Source organism: Staurois parvus, unplaced genomic scaffold (assembly GCF_062004578.1).
Source record: "Staurois parvus isolate SC_StPar_1 unplaced genomic scaffold, SC_StPar_1.0 ptg000354l, whole genome shotgun sequence".
Taxonomy (NCBI): domain Eukaryota; kingdom Metazoa; phylum Chordata; class Amphibia; order Anura; family Ranidae; genus Staurois; species Staurois parvus.
The window spans coordinates 3,477,760-3,490,422 of NW_028318150.1; the positions used below are offsets into that span (position 1 = coordinate 3,477,760).

The 12,663-nt window shown below is 44.3% G+C and overlaps 1 long non-coding RNA gene and 1 other non-coding gene across 4 annotated transcripts; both read right to left on the reverse strand.

The window, feature by feature from the left end:
• Positions 1–4,258: 4,258 nt before the first annotated feature.
• LOC149456614 (uncharacterized) lies at positions 4,259–12,271 on the reverse strand. 3 transcript variants are annotated; one of them, XR_016313845.1, is made up of 4 exons: positions 12,114–12,271; positions 7,452–7,522; positions 5,816–5,931; positions 4,259–4,453 (listed from the first exon to the last, which is right to left on the reverse strand). It is a non-coding gene; the product is annotated as an uncharacterized LOC149456614 (long non-coding RNA). The 3 variants fall into 3 exon arrangements; XR_016313846.1 differs by having other exon boundaries at positions 12,046–12,270; XR_016313844.1 differs by lacking the exon at positions 12,114–12,271 and adding an exon at positions 12,028–12,051.
• Positions 6,298–6,428, reverse strand: LOC149456615 (small nucleolar RNA SNORA13). Its single transcript, XR_016313850.1, has one exon. It is a non-coding gene; the product is annotated as a small nucleolar RNA SNORA13 (small nucleolar RNA).
• Positions 12,272–12,663: the final 392 nt, after the last annotated feature.

Consider the following 12,663-nt stretch of genomic DNA (forward strand, 5'->3'; position numbering starts at 1 on the left):
CAAAACACACAAGTGCGCAGCCCCCAACAGTTTCACAGCATTATTTTACAAAAAGTTCAGATATCATTGCCCTTATATTAACACAGACTTTCAATCAGCTTAAAAATGGAGGCCAACTTTCAGCCGACTTGCTGAAAGCACACAAAGTAATGATCCCAAAACCTGGAAAAGATAGCCAAACATGGTCAAACTACCACCCCATATCTCTTCTTAATGTGGATGTCAAAATACTGAGACTGGCTACCCACCTGAACCAGCTGATACAAACCTTGATCCACAAAGATCAGGTAGGTTTCGGACCATATTGGCAAGCCCCGGACATTAGATGCACTCTTACCCAATCACTATACATGCCAACGTTAGCAGGAGCTCATGCTACTCTCAGTTGATGAGTAAAGCTTTTGATAACATGTCCTGGTCGTACCTCAGCTTAGTTTTGTGATGGGGGTTAGGGGAAGACTTTTTGAAATGTGTTTCTACTCTTTACAGCACCCTTTCGGCGATGGACCGATATCAAGTTGGTCACGCCCCCCATTTCCTATATAAGGGGGCATTTGACAAGGCTGTCCACTTTCACCAATCCTTTTCACACTCACTCGAACCTCTGGCCATCCACATTCACAACCATCCCGATATTAAGGGTCTAGAACTAGCCGATATCCACCATAAAACATCGTTTGCAGATGATATCCTGCTATACCTCACCTGAACGCTCTCCCGACCCTGACAATGCTTCTCACATTTTGCCACTTTCAGGCTTACACGTTAAAATCTACTGCACTAAATGTGACTCCTCCAGCAGCTACTCAGACGCAGATCCAATCTCAATTCCCATTTCAGTGGGTTACAGCGCTTCCTTACTTGGGCATCTGTCAAACCATACTAGGACACTCTCTCTAGCTAACATTCCACCTGTGCTCCAAAACCTACGACATCTGTTAAACTCATGGAGCCATATGTCCCTCTCCTGGTTTGGCCGGACCCACGCCATCAAGATTACCTATTTGACGAAACTGCTGTATCCTTTCTGCACCCTTCCCATTTGTATACCACTTCACATCCTGCGCATTATACAACGGGATATCTTAATCTTTACCAGGGCTTCAGCCTGTCCATGCTTGGCCTGCCACTTACTGTACCACCCTAAAATTTGAGGGAGGCCTTGTTGCCCCTTTGGGCTGATTGATATTATGGACGCTCTTTCTGTACCTTTAACTTCCCTTCCCTGGCTTCATGTCCCAAACTTCTTAATCCGGTTTTCGTCCACACTTTGGGACAGCTTCAAATTTTCTGTGGGTTTGATGTCCCCTCATTTGCCATTATTACAGCTGTTTGCCCCTTATTCCCTCTAGGGATAATGGATAAACCTGCTTTCTCATGGTGGATCTCTAACAGTTTTAAAAGGCGTGTGAAAGGCCTCCGCACTTTAACAATTTAGGGAAAACCACCACTCCCCCCCAATAAACTCTTCTGCTACTTGCAATTGCACCATTTTCTCACTCCTCTGGTCCAAAACCTCACGTCACCCAAGTCTGACAATCTTAGAGTCCATCTGCAGATCGAAATCTGCACCAAAGGGAACTTTGTCCTCGATTTATGCCTCTGTTCAAGGTCACGCATCTGCACCTTTACAATCAGTGTATTGTTTGGGTAAGGAACCTGTGCAAGTCTCTTAACTGAAGCGGATTGGGCGCCGATTTGGCAGACGATCTCAAAATGCTCCCAGAAAATGCAAACTCTAGAGAATGGGGTCCTAACAAAGTGGTATTTCAGCCCGGTGCGTATAGCGAAATACATTTGCAGCTATAGCCCACTTTGCTTTAGAGGCTGCAAGGCTGAAGGGACCATGCTTTATATCTGGTGGTCTTGCCCAGTAGCTCACAGCTTATGGTCCAGAGTATATAACATTATCTATTCTCACAACTTAATATCCAGAAAAATCCAGGTGAAGCCCTTCTCAATAGACCACTCAAAGACATATGGCAGTGGTCACACACCCTCATTTTGTTCTTTATGGCAACAAAACAGACTAAAGCTTATTACAGCTTAGAAATCAAGTGCAGAATCCAAGGATTCTTTATAAATGAAAAATTGACGGCAGTGCTGGAGGACAAACAAATTTCTCTCCACTTGGCAGCCGGGGCTTGACTACCGGCCTGTCTCGTTTACTACCAGGCTGCTCCATCTTTAATTGGACACTTATTGCCTCTCCCAGGTGGTCGACGGCATGCTTTCTGGTTTGTCCCTTGTGGCAACTGCTCCTTGACCCCCCCCCCCCCCCCACAAACCTTTCCTTATCACTATTCCCCTCTCTTCTCTTTCCACTATTTACCTTCTATGTCATCTAGAAACTGCATGCCTCCCCCCAGCCAAGGTGGGTGACAGAACTCTCATGGGGCTCTTGGCACCCCACCTGTATATGCACACGGTCATATTAATAGGGGTTAGGATGCCTGACCCATGCCATGTTTTCTAACCTTGATTTGTATGTGATCCTTATTGAACTTCAGTGTAGTATTTTGGCTCCAAGCAACTTTTTGATATTTTACTTTTGCTATTATTCAATTACCCGTGTGCAAGGGAAACATTTTGAAATATGTTTGTCATAGTGTACAGATTGTATGCTCTAAAACTTTTCCAATAAAAGTTTTGGTACCAGAAAAGGTTAGCCCCAGATTCCAACAAGAATCCTTAGTCTTCCTTAGCTGAGGTGCAAAAAGTTCCCTTTTGTCCTCTGAGGTTATTGATCTAGTACAGCGTTGCACCAAATGGTCAAACCCCTGTGCATGGCAGATCCATAAGTGGTTTCTTAAATGTTTGGTCAGGCAACCTGTCAGATGGCCACAGAAAGCATCAAGCCTAGACAAAGGATCCTAAATCCAGCCTCATCACAGATGTACTTCAAATCCTGTAGCAGCTGTTCCACCAAGTCCACAAAACGTGTTCTTCCACTAACCCCTTGTGCAAGAGTTCACGCACTCTTGAGCCACAAACTTCAGGTGGCCTGTGTTTACTTCCTGCGTCATCTCGACAAGGCTATTTTAGTCATCCTAGCTCTCATCTTGGAATACAGAATTAGCCTTTATGAGAGGAGAGTAGGAATTATTGAATAGTCAAACAAAAGCACTGGAAGGGCCAACATAACTCAGTCCACAACAGGCTTTAAAAATGGCTGGTCCCTGTGAAAAGCAATCTGTGGCAAACCACTTTTAAGAGGGCGGTTGACAAGCAATAAATTGACCTCGCCACCCATTTTAATCCTAAAGCTGCACCACCATGTATTACACAGTTGCAGCACAGCTCCATCCACTTGAATAGGTCACGTTCAGTATTGCCTGCTGAACACAACATAGGGTATTTTAACTGCAAAGCATCCCACTGTGCCATGTATAACAACTCCATCTGGCCGCTGCTGCAACTTAAGATCAAGGGGCAGTAAAGCACAGCTCAACTGCCTATTTTACATGCCCCTATGTGAACGAGAATTAACCGCTAAGTTCACTTCTAACAGAATAGGTATTTTTCTGCACTTGCAGGGGCAGGGTAATAAACAAAAACTGCCACTTTTGCAGACATGTTAAACATTTTATATTACAGCTTAACTACACAAGATTTCCCACACTTATTCTCCATCTCTACTCAGATTTTTTTTTTTTTTTTTTACAGTGGTGTCGTTTTGGTTCACACACTGTAAACCTTAGAGACTGAATACTTTTTAAAGCTCAAAAACTTACATCTGGGTTGTTTCTCAAGATCACTTGGGTTCAAAAATAAATGTATAAGACGAGGTAAATGTAGAGTATACTTCTGTGCTCCAGCCAAAAGGCTTCTAAGCTCCAACTACTGTAAATAAGCATATGGGAATTCTTTAAGTGGTAAGTAAATTAAAGTGACACTCCAGGCAAACTTCTAAATAGAGTTGAAATAAAAGTGCACCCCTTTATCTGGCAAAGAAATTGTAATTCTGGTCATCCAGGTGCACAGGAAGACATCACTTTATATAGGAACATGAAACTTCACTGCTAACCAAGAAATGAATTGGTACCCCAACCACTGACTGGCAAAGGCGTGTGCGTCACAAGACAACTGATTATTTCCCCTCAGTGGGCAAAGCGACAGGCTGTAATGTGAACCTGGTGCTTTACAGGAAGGTTAACAAACTCCTGGTCATGTAGAATCAGAAATAAAATCAGCCATATAAATGAAAACAGCTACTTGTGTTCTATAGCTTTCTACATTAATAAAGTACTCAAAAAGGTATATTTGTTTGTTTTATTTGTTATACTTTAAAACAAAAAAAACATTGATGAAACCACATATTTCTCTGCCACCATTTAAAGACATGTCACTGTACAGTTTGGTCCATCAACTTGGTTGTGGCAAACCAGTATATACTGCAGTGTACCCCGTGGATGTTAAAGCAATAGTGTCATCAGAAGAAGGATCCAGAATCCTGTGGAAAAGAAGGAAAGTGTCAGGAGAGTTTAAGAATTCAGAACATGGATCTCACTAGTAAAAATAAAAGCTCTTGAACACAAAACAACTGCTAGCATGGGTACAATATTTAGTAACACCAAAATCAGTTTTGGAACTTCCCTTGCTTGAGCAGCAGTTTTACACATTGTTCAATGTGAAATGTTTAACATGGAACATTTCAACTAAAGCTTTGCATTACAACTTCACAGCAAGTGCAAGGTCTTTTATTACAGCCTTTATGATACAACGTACACAATCACGCTGTTAACTGCTTTGCTTATAACATTTTTTCAGACACCAAGATGACATATGCAATGACAATCCTGCAAGAGACTCATTCAGGGACCAAAAGGGAAACCCGGCAAGAAATCAACATCTGCTAGTTCAGGGTTTATTCTGCAACAGAGCAGAATGCCAGAGGATCCCTGGAACACAGACGACATATACATGCCAACAAATGTAGCGGTAATTGTATTTCAAATAAAAGCTGTCCATCTAACACTCCAAAACCAGAGGGTATCTGGCATGTTTTGCAGCTGTGTCTGCAAAAACGGTTTCCAAATTTGTTCATGTCCCACCAGTAGTCTGGTGTATATCCACACAAGGCAGATAAAATGACATTGCCAAATAAACCATCTCTTCATACAGCACATGTTCTGCTGTTAGGACATGAAGACATGGCTTGTTGGGAAATAGTACAGTTATGAAGCAACAAGTGCACTGACAGAATCATGAATATAAAACTCCTGGTGTTTGCTAGGATTCCATGCAACACTGCCCAGTAACAGTTTCATTGTGGTCATACACTGTACTTATGTAATACATAGAAGGTTCAATACTTAATTTTCTTTGAAGTAGAATTCCAGTTAAATCCTGAACTACACATAAACATGCTCCCACCCTCAATCTAGGTGTAGTCTATCAACCCTGTAAAGGAAAGGGGTCTATACTTGCTTACTTTCCCATACTTTCTGAAGACTCTCCGGTTACATGATTGGGTCCCAGCACTGGCTTTGGTGTGGAGGGGGGACAGCAGACAACACATGCCCCATAGTGGCCTATGGGTGAGGTCACGGCCCAGGCTCTGCAACCACTGTCAGCGATCTCTCCTCTCTACAGAAGCCAGTCACTATAGAGATCATATGACTATACTGGAGTGCCCTCAGAATAGGCAAGTATAAACCTCTCCTTTACAGGGTAGTTAGAATAGACTTAGAATGGGGGTGGGAGCAGGTTTAGGTATAGTTAGGTTTAGGTATAGTTAGGATCTGACTAGAATTCTACTTTAGGAGCACAGGCATTAAATGAAGAAAACAGGAGAACATTAAGAACTAATGACCTGTCCAAAGTCTCTGTTCACTGAATTTTCCAATCCAATAATCTTCAATCCATTGAGGTGCCATTATCCAAAGACATTGTGTGCTGTGCCAGTCTGGGGCCTCTTCAGTATGTTTCCTGTTCAATAAACACACATACACATGATGATCACAATAATGACAATGAGTCTACTATTCATGTTTCCCAAATACGTCCAAGTCTCACCAGCAGTTCCCATGCTTCAAGTAACCTCGAACTGCAGGGAAAGCAGCGTGTCTAAGCAATGTGAGACTCGCAACATGTCTGGAAAGACCTTTCTACAGGGAAAGGAGTGAAGCAGACTCTAAAATTAGTCACACTGCACACCAAAAAAAAAAAAAAAAAATATCAAAAAACACTTGTTACATCAAGCCATAGCAAGGCAGATTTTAGAATTTACTTTTGTGTAGTGTGACAAACTTGGGACAGATGCATTTACAACACTGTGCTGTTCATGCCTTAAAAAGTTATTCCAGCAGAGCCAAACAACCGAGTGCTGAGATATCACAAGGTGTAGCAGGCTATGGTGGGTTTTATGTTTGCCTTTTCTGACACCTCATTTACTACTTTCAAAGTAAATGTGCAACACAAAGGCAAAAGAACCAAACATTTCTGTAAAACATATGGTACACAAATGTCACAAAACATTACTGTGGCTTAGTGGTTAGCACTACTGACTTGCAGGACTGGAAACACCACTTTAAGTTCTATTCAAGACACTATGTACATTTTCTCCATGTGTTTATGTTGGATTTCTTCCACACTTCAAAATTAGGGATGCACCGAAATTTCAGCAGCTGAAAAATTTTGTACGAAAATAGCCCTATAGGCATTTTGGAGATAGGAAAAAAAAACGAGCCGATACAGGTGCAGATAAAGGGACCCAACCCCAATGAGGGGCAGACTATTTGCCCTGGTGTACTGCAGACAGGGGAGGGGATGGGGGTTGGGAAGGACGAAGAAAGGCAGGAGAGGCGGTAAGCAGTGTATACAGTGAGGTAACAGTGCATACGGACAGAATCCCTCACTTGCCGCTGCTAAATGTCATGGCTGGTTTTTAAATGCAATAATTTACTAAAGTAAACAAAGTACAAAAAAATAAAAAAATAAAAAAAAATTATTTGAACCTCCCCAAATACACAGACATTTCGGTTTTCAGCCAAGTACATCCTGAATTTTCAGTTTCAGCACCTGAATTTTTATTTTGGTGCACCACTACTCAAAAACATGCAGGTAAGTTAATTGGCCCTACTATGTGTGGGTATGTAAGCATGCGAGATAGTGACCTTAGATTGTAACCTCCTTACAATGTAATGATGTGCATGTACAGCACATATATTGCTATATAGTCTACGCTGTGCCATTATGTATAATAAGAACCAGTGACTTCACAAAATATGACTCCATTTTGTCTGAACACACTTGAGCTGCCTGAGCATAGGTACATATTCCCTGTACCCCCCCCCCCCCCCCCCCCCCGCCTTTCCTTCAACTATCAGTCTGTAATTGCACTGGTAATTTATGTGGTCTCTGGTGATGCTGGACCTGCAGTATGAGAAGACCGCATATGCCAGGTACAGTGTTGTCTCAAGTTCTATTTAGCTTTACCATAAACTTACATGCAGCACAAACTACAGGGACAATTTTCCACATCGGCCTCATCCACAGAACCATATCTTCTATCGTCATCCTAAAAAAGAAAGCATAAAAATCAGATTTCTGGTCTGGGACAACAAAAGCAGCATTCATACAATCAGGAGAATGGCCCTGGATGTAACTGAATGGGAACACCCTAGCATAGTTCCTAAGGCACTGAAAGGTGATAAAGGGAGAGGGGAGACCAGAAACATACTTTGATTGAAGTTGCACTTTAACCTCCCTAGCGGTACGATTATTTCAGATTTTTGGTGCTGAAAGTGGTACCATTTTTTTTTGCATGCAAATATGTAGTTTTTTTATTGTAGGCCTGCAATTTAGGAATAACTCACTGAAATCTGTCCGAACAAGAGTCTAGTAAACATTCTGAATATGATAAAACTTGAAACAAGAAATCATAAATTCTAATTTAATACTCATAAAAAAATATATTTCAAATTTCAGTGTTTTCGGTTTGATTATTATTGAATTAAATTTATTATAACACCAAGTTCGCACATCGCTGAGCAAAGTCGCAGAATCGTTTTCAGTGTCTGATAAATTTTCCCACGAATCATAACTGATCATCAGTGGTTCTAATTTACTATCGCTGTTCTCTAGCTGGTCTAAAACCAATTTTGACCTAAAGGGACGCTTTTTGGACGCCACGGACTTTTCTAAGTTTCCAGGCAGAAAGAACAGTCAAAATGCAGGCAGGGCACAGGACAAAGCACTAGGGACAAAATGTATGTGAAATGTTTTGAAACAGCAATGTTTTACTATGCAATAATCGTTTTAAAAAAAAAAGTCAGTTTTTAAAATTTTCAAATTTGCCGCCAGTTCCAGCGCCCGTACGTCCCGACGTCACAGGGACCGGATGCCGGCATCGGCCGGAGGAGATGGCCGGGGACGCTGAAGAGGACGCATCGCGGGAGCGAAGGACAAGGTAAGTGCTGCAGGGAATCCCTGAGCAACGCTGCATGGTAAGCCTGAGTGTAGCTCGGGGTTCTTGCTTTTGGTACTGAAACTCTACCCCGAGCTACACTCGGGAATACCGCTAGGGAGGTTAACCGCCTCCCACCCGCCATATAGTAAAATGACGGACGCAAGGCGGTTCTCTCGTTCTGGGAGGACGTCATATGACATCCTCCCATTCTAACCGCGCATGCGCGGCGATCGGCGGTACGATGCATCCCTCGGACACAGCCGATCACATGTAAACATAAATGCCGATTATTGGCATTTCTCTTCCCACAAGCTGTCGTTCTGACAACTCGTGAGGAGAGGAGAGCCTGTAATCGGCATTCCTAGGATGGGACATGTACACTGATCATCAGTGTGCCCTAATGATCTGTATAGCCCTAGCAGTGCAACCTGACAGTGTCCACCAGTGCCAGCTCAGTGCTCATCCATGCCACCTGCCAGTGCCCCAGAGTGCCACATATCAGTGCCCATCTGAGCCACCTTTCAGTGTTACCCATCAGTGCCACCTAACAGTGCCATATATGAGTGCTGCCTTTCAGTGATGCCTGTCAGTGTCCATCAGTGCCGCCTCATTAACGCACATCAGTGAAGGAGAAAAATCACTTACAAAATTTTGTAACAAAAACTAAGAAAAAACTTTTCAAAATTTTCAGTGGTTTTTGGTTTAAGGAAAAATAAAAAACCCAGAGGTGATTAAATACCACCAAAATAAAGCTCCGTCACCAAAAAATGATAAAAATTTCATATGGTACAGTGTTGCATGACCGCGCAATTGTCAAAGTGCAACAGCGCTGAAAGCTGGAAATTGGCCTGGTCAGGAAGGGGGTATAAGTGCCCCGTAGGCAAGTGGTTAACTCATAGCGCGTGCAAGGAATAAAGCTGACCATACATGGATCAAAATTTGACTGGTCCCTGCTGAACTGGCCAAATTTTGATCCACGTATGGGCACTATGACTGTACAGAAGTCTGTAATGAAGTAGTCTTAGAACTGACTTCTGCACAACCACCCCGTCATTTTCCCCACATGACCAGTGCATTCTGATGGCGGGCATCCATTGTTTGTATCAAGGCAGGCTGGTCCTTGTGCTATATAGTTGATGAAGATTGTGCAGATGCTTTAGGTCTCATGCACATTGGGAGTTTGCTCTGCTCCTGTGCCTCCTGGCAGGAGAAAACCCATTCCCCTCCGCCCTATAGCAGAACTACTGCTGCAGGGCTGTGCAAAATCACCTGTGGGGTGTGTGCGCATGCCGCCATTGGCGGCTACAGCTGTTGATCACCGGGTCCGGCCAGAGATTCCCCGTCGACACCCGCAGAAGAACAGTAAAAGGAGAGAGGTCTGTGTGTAAAAACCAAAGATCTCTACCGTCAGCACAGACATGCTGCTTTACACTGCTCTGCAGAGCAATACAAAGCAGTATGTTCCCCTAGTAAAACAAACCGCATACACTAAAGTGGCACACAGCTAACCCTTTGATCGCCCCAGATGATAACCCCCCCTTTTTTAGCACTGATCACTATTAGTGTCATTGAGGATGTCAGTGGCAGTCTGTCGCCACCGCCACCCCCCCCCCCCCCCCCAGTGTCAGAATGCCTGCCGCAGTCCCGCTATGAATCGTCGCTGATCGCCGCCATTACTAGTAGAATAAATAAAATTCCAGTATATATACATTACCGTTTGTAAACGCTATCATTTTCACATAAACCAAATCATTTACACGTATTGGGATTTTTTTTTTAATAAAGACATTTAGCAGAATACATTTTGGCCTAAATTTATACCGAATTTCAATATTTTAAATTCTTTTACTGATATGTTTTAACGCAAAGTCAAAAATAGGGTTTTTTTCCCCCCAAATTGTCTGTTTATAGTGCAAAAAATTAAAACACACACAGATGATCAAATACCACCGAAAGAAAGCTCTATTAGTGGGGGGAACAAAAAAGTATGTAAATTTAATTTGGGTGCAGTGTTGCATGCCCGCGAAATTGTCAGTTAAGATAACGCAGCACTGTATCGCAAAAATGGCCTGGTAAGCAAGAGGGGTAAATCCTGGGGAGGGCAAGAGGTTAAAGTGACACTAAAGCTTTTTTATTTTTTTTTTTAAACATGTCTATACCTACTTGCTCTGTGCAGTGATTTTGCACAGAGCAACACCGAACCTCCTCTTTGGGTCCTCACCGGAACTCCTGGCTCCTCCCCCTTCGGCGGTGCCCACTAGAGAAAGCCGCTCACCCTGGATGCGACACTGTGTGCTTGCCCCCAAGCTGCTACTCTATGCGTCCATAAGACAGAGCCATGGCTTGGCCCTGCTCCCCCCATGCTCATTGGCTGTGATTGAGAGCAGCAGGAGCTAATGGGCTCCTGCTGCTTTCTCAGCCAATGAGAAGAAAGAGTCCCCAGACAGCAGAGGCTGTCGAGAACATCGCTGGATCAGAGGGGGCACACAGTCATACCTTTGCAGCTGTTTTTTCACAAGCATTTTTTGGGATGTGTTAACACTGCCAGGAGGTATCTATTGTCATTTAGGAAAATGCACCTACATGCATTTCCGTTTGAAGTGTTAGATTGTAAGCTCCAAGGAGCAGGGCCCTCTTGAATCGTATTGTCTCCCATTATATTGTAAAGTGCTGAGCAAACTGTTGGCGCTGTATAAATCCTGTATAATAATAATATTGAACCAAGAAGACCATGCTGAGGGCAAGAGTCCCTGAGCACAGGTGGAAGGCGCACATGTGAACGTGACCCATAGGAAATCATGTTAGACATCGGTGCAGGGGCGGACTGACAACTCATGGGGCCCCCGGGCAATAGGGGATCATGGAGCCCCTGTGTCCTTGCCCAAACTCAAAAAGCCTATGAAAAAGGTATCAGGGGCATCTCATGGGGCCCCCTACTGACCCCGGGCCATCGGGCAGTGCCCGGGTTTCCAAATGGTCAGTCCGCCCCTGCATCGGTGTGTTACTGAAGACGCGCTGCCAATCACACGTGAGAATGTAGCCTAAGACCTCACTCACACTTTCCTGGTGTTTATTACACGACGCAGTGCTTTCACGTGAATGGGCTGCCCTACATGTGACAGACGCAGGACGAAGCCCCCGGCACCTTCTCGTGGGTTTTGGTGCACAAGACCCCTTGTCTCTGAGCCACGTTCTGAGGCGCCGGTATCAATTCCTGGCACGGCACATCCAAAGCTTGTTTCACAGAACACTCCGGAGCAGGGGCGGACTGACCATTTGGAAACTCGGGCACTGCCCGAGGGCCTGGGTCAGTAGGGGGCCCCATGAGATGCCCCTGGTACCTTTTTCATAGGCTTTTTTGAGTTTGGGCAAGGACACAGGGGCCCCATGATCCCCTATTGCCCGGGGGCCCCACGAGTTGCCAGTCCGCCCCTGCTCCGGAGTGAGGTCACCTAAGAGAACCAGCGAGAATTACAAATCAAAATCAATTCAGAGACCCTGCAAATATTTGTAACCGTCTCCAATAACCATTCCCAACCCAGAGGTCCTGTCTATGGGCCGATGAGAGAGGAAGAGCCCTCTTACTGCATGCACCCCTGCGGCACCCCACGTACACTGCACATGGAGCATACCGAGCTCAGGGTGAGGGCTCCCAGGCTGAACACCACGTAACAGGTCGGAAGCCCGCACACAGACTCACTTGCGCCGGGAGGTAACACAGGAATTCACCGGGCAGGGGCCCTCACAGGCCGGGAACACCGGTACCGGGAGCCGACCGCCATTATCCGACCAGGAGTCTCCGAGAACAAAACCACGTGCAGCTCCGCGACCGATCCCAGCTAAAAGGAAGAGGAAACGAGCAAACGCCAATACTACGCGTCTTGGACTGTACCATGTGAGCTGCGGACGGGGATAATAGGCGGTACCATGTGGGAGGGCGGGCTATACAAGACTGAGCCAATTAGAGAGCAGCGAGCTGAGGAGACGTGTAAATGAATAAAATGTCCGTAGTGGCTGTACAGCTGTGGAAATAAACCTTAGATCTAGGATGCATTTTTTTTAAATGAACATTTTCATTCTACATGTTGTTCTGCACACAGATACTGCTTTTTCTGTTTGAACCTACCATAAAGTGGAATTTCATTTGAAGTGAATGTAGAGTGCAGTACTTGGGACTCTTCAGCAGGTGGTGCCTGTGCACTTTCATTTACAAAACCATTTTATTTCTAAGTTCTGATTCTTTGATGATC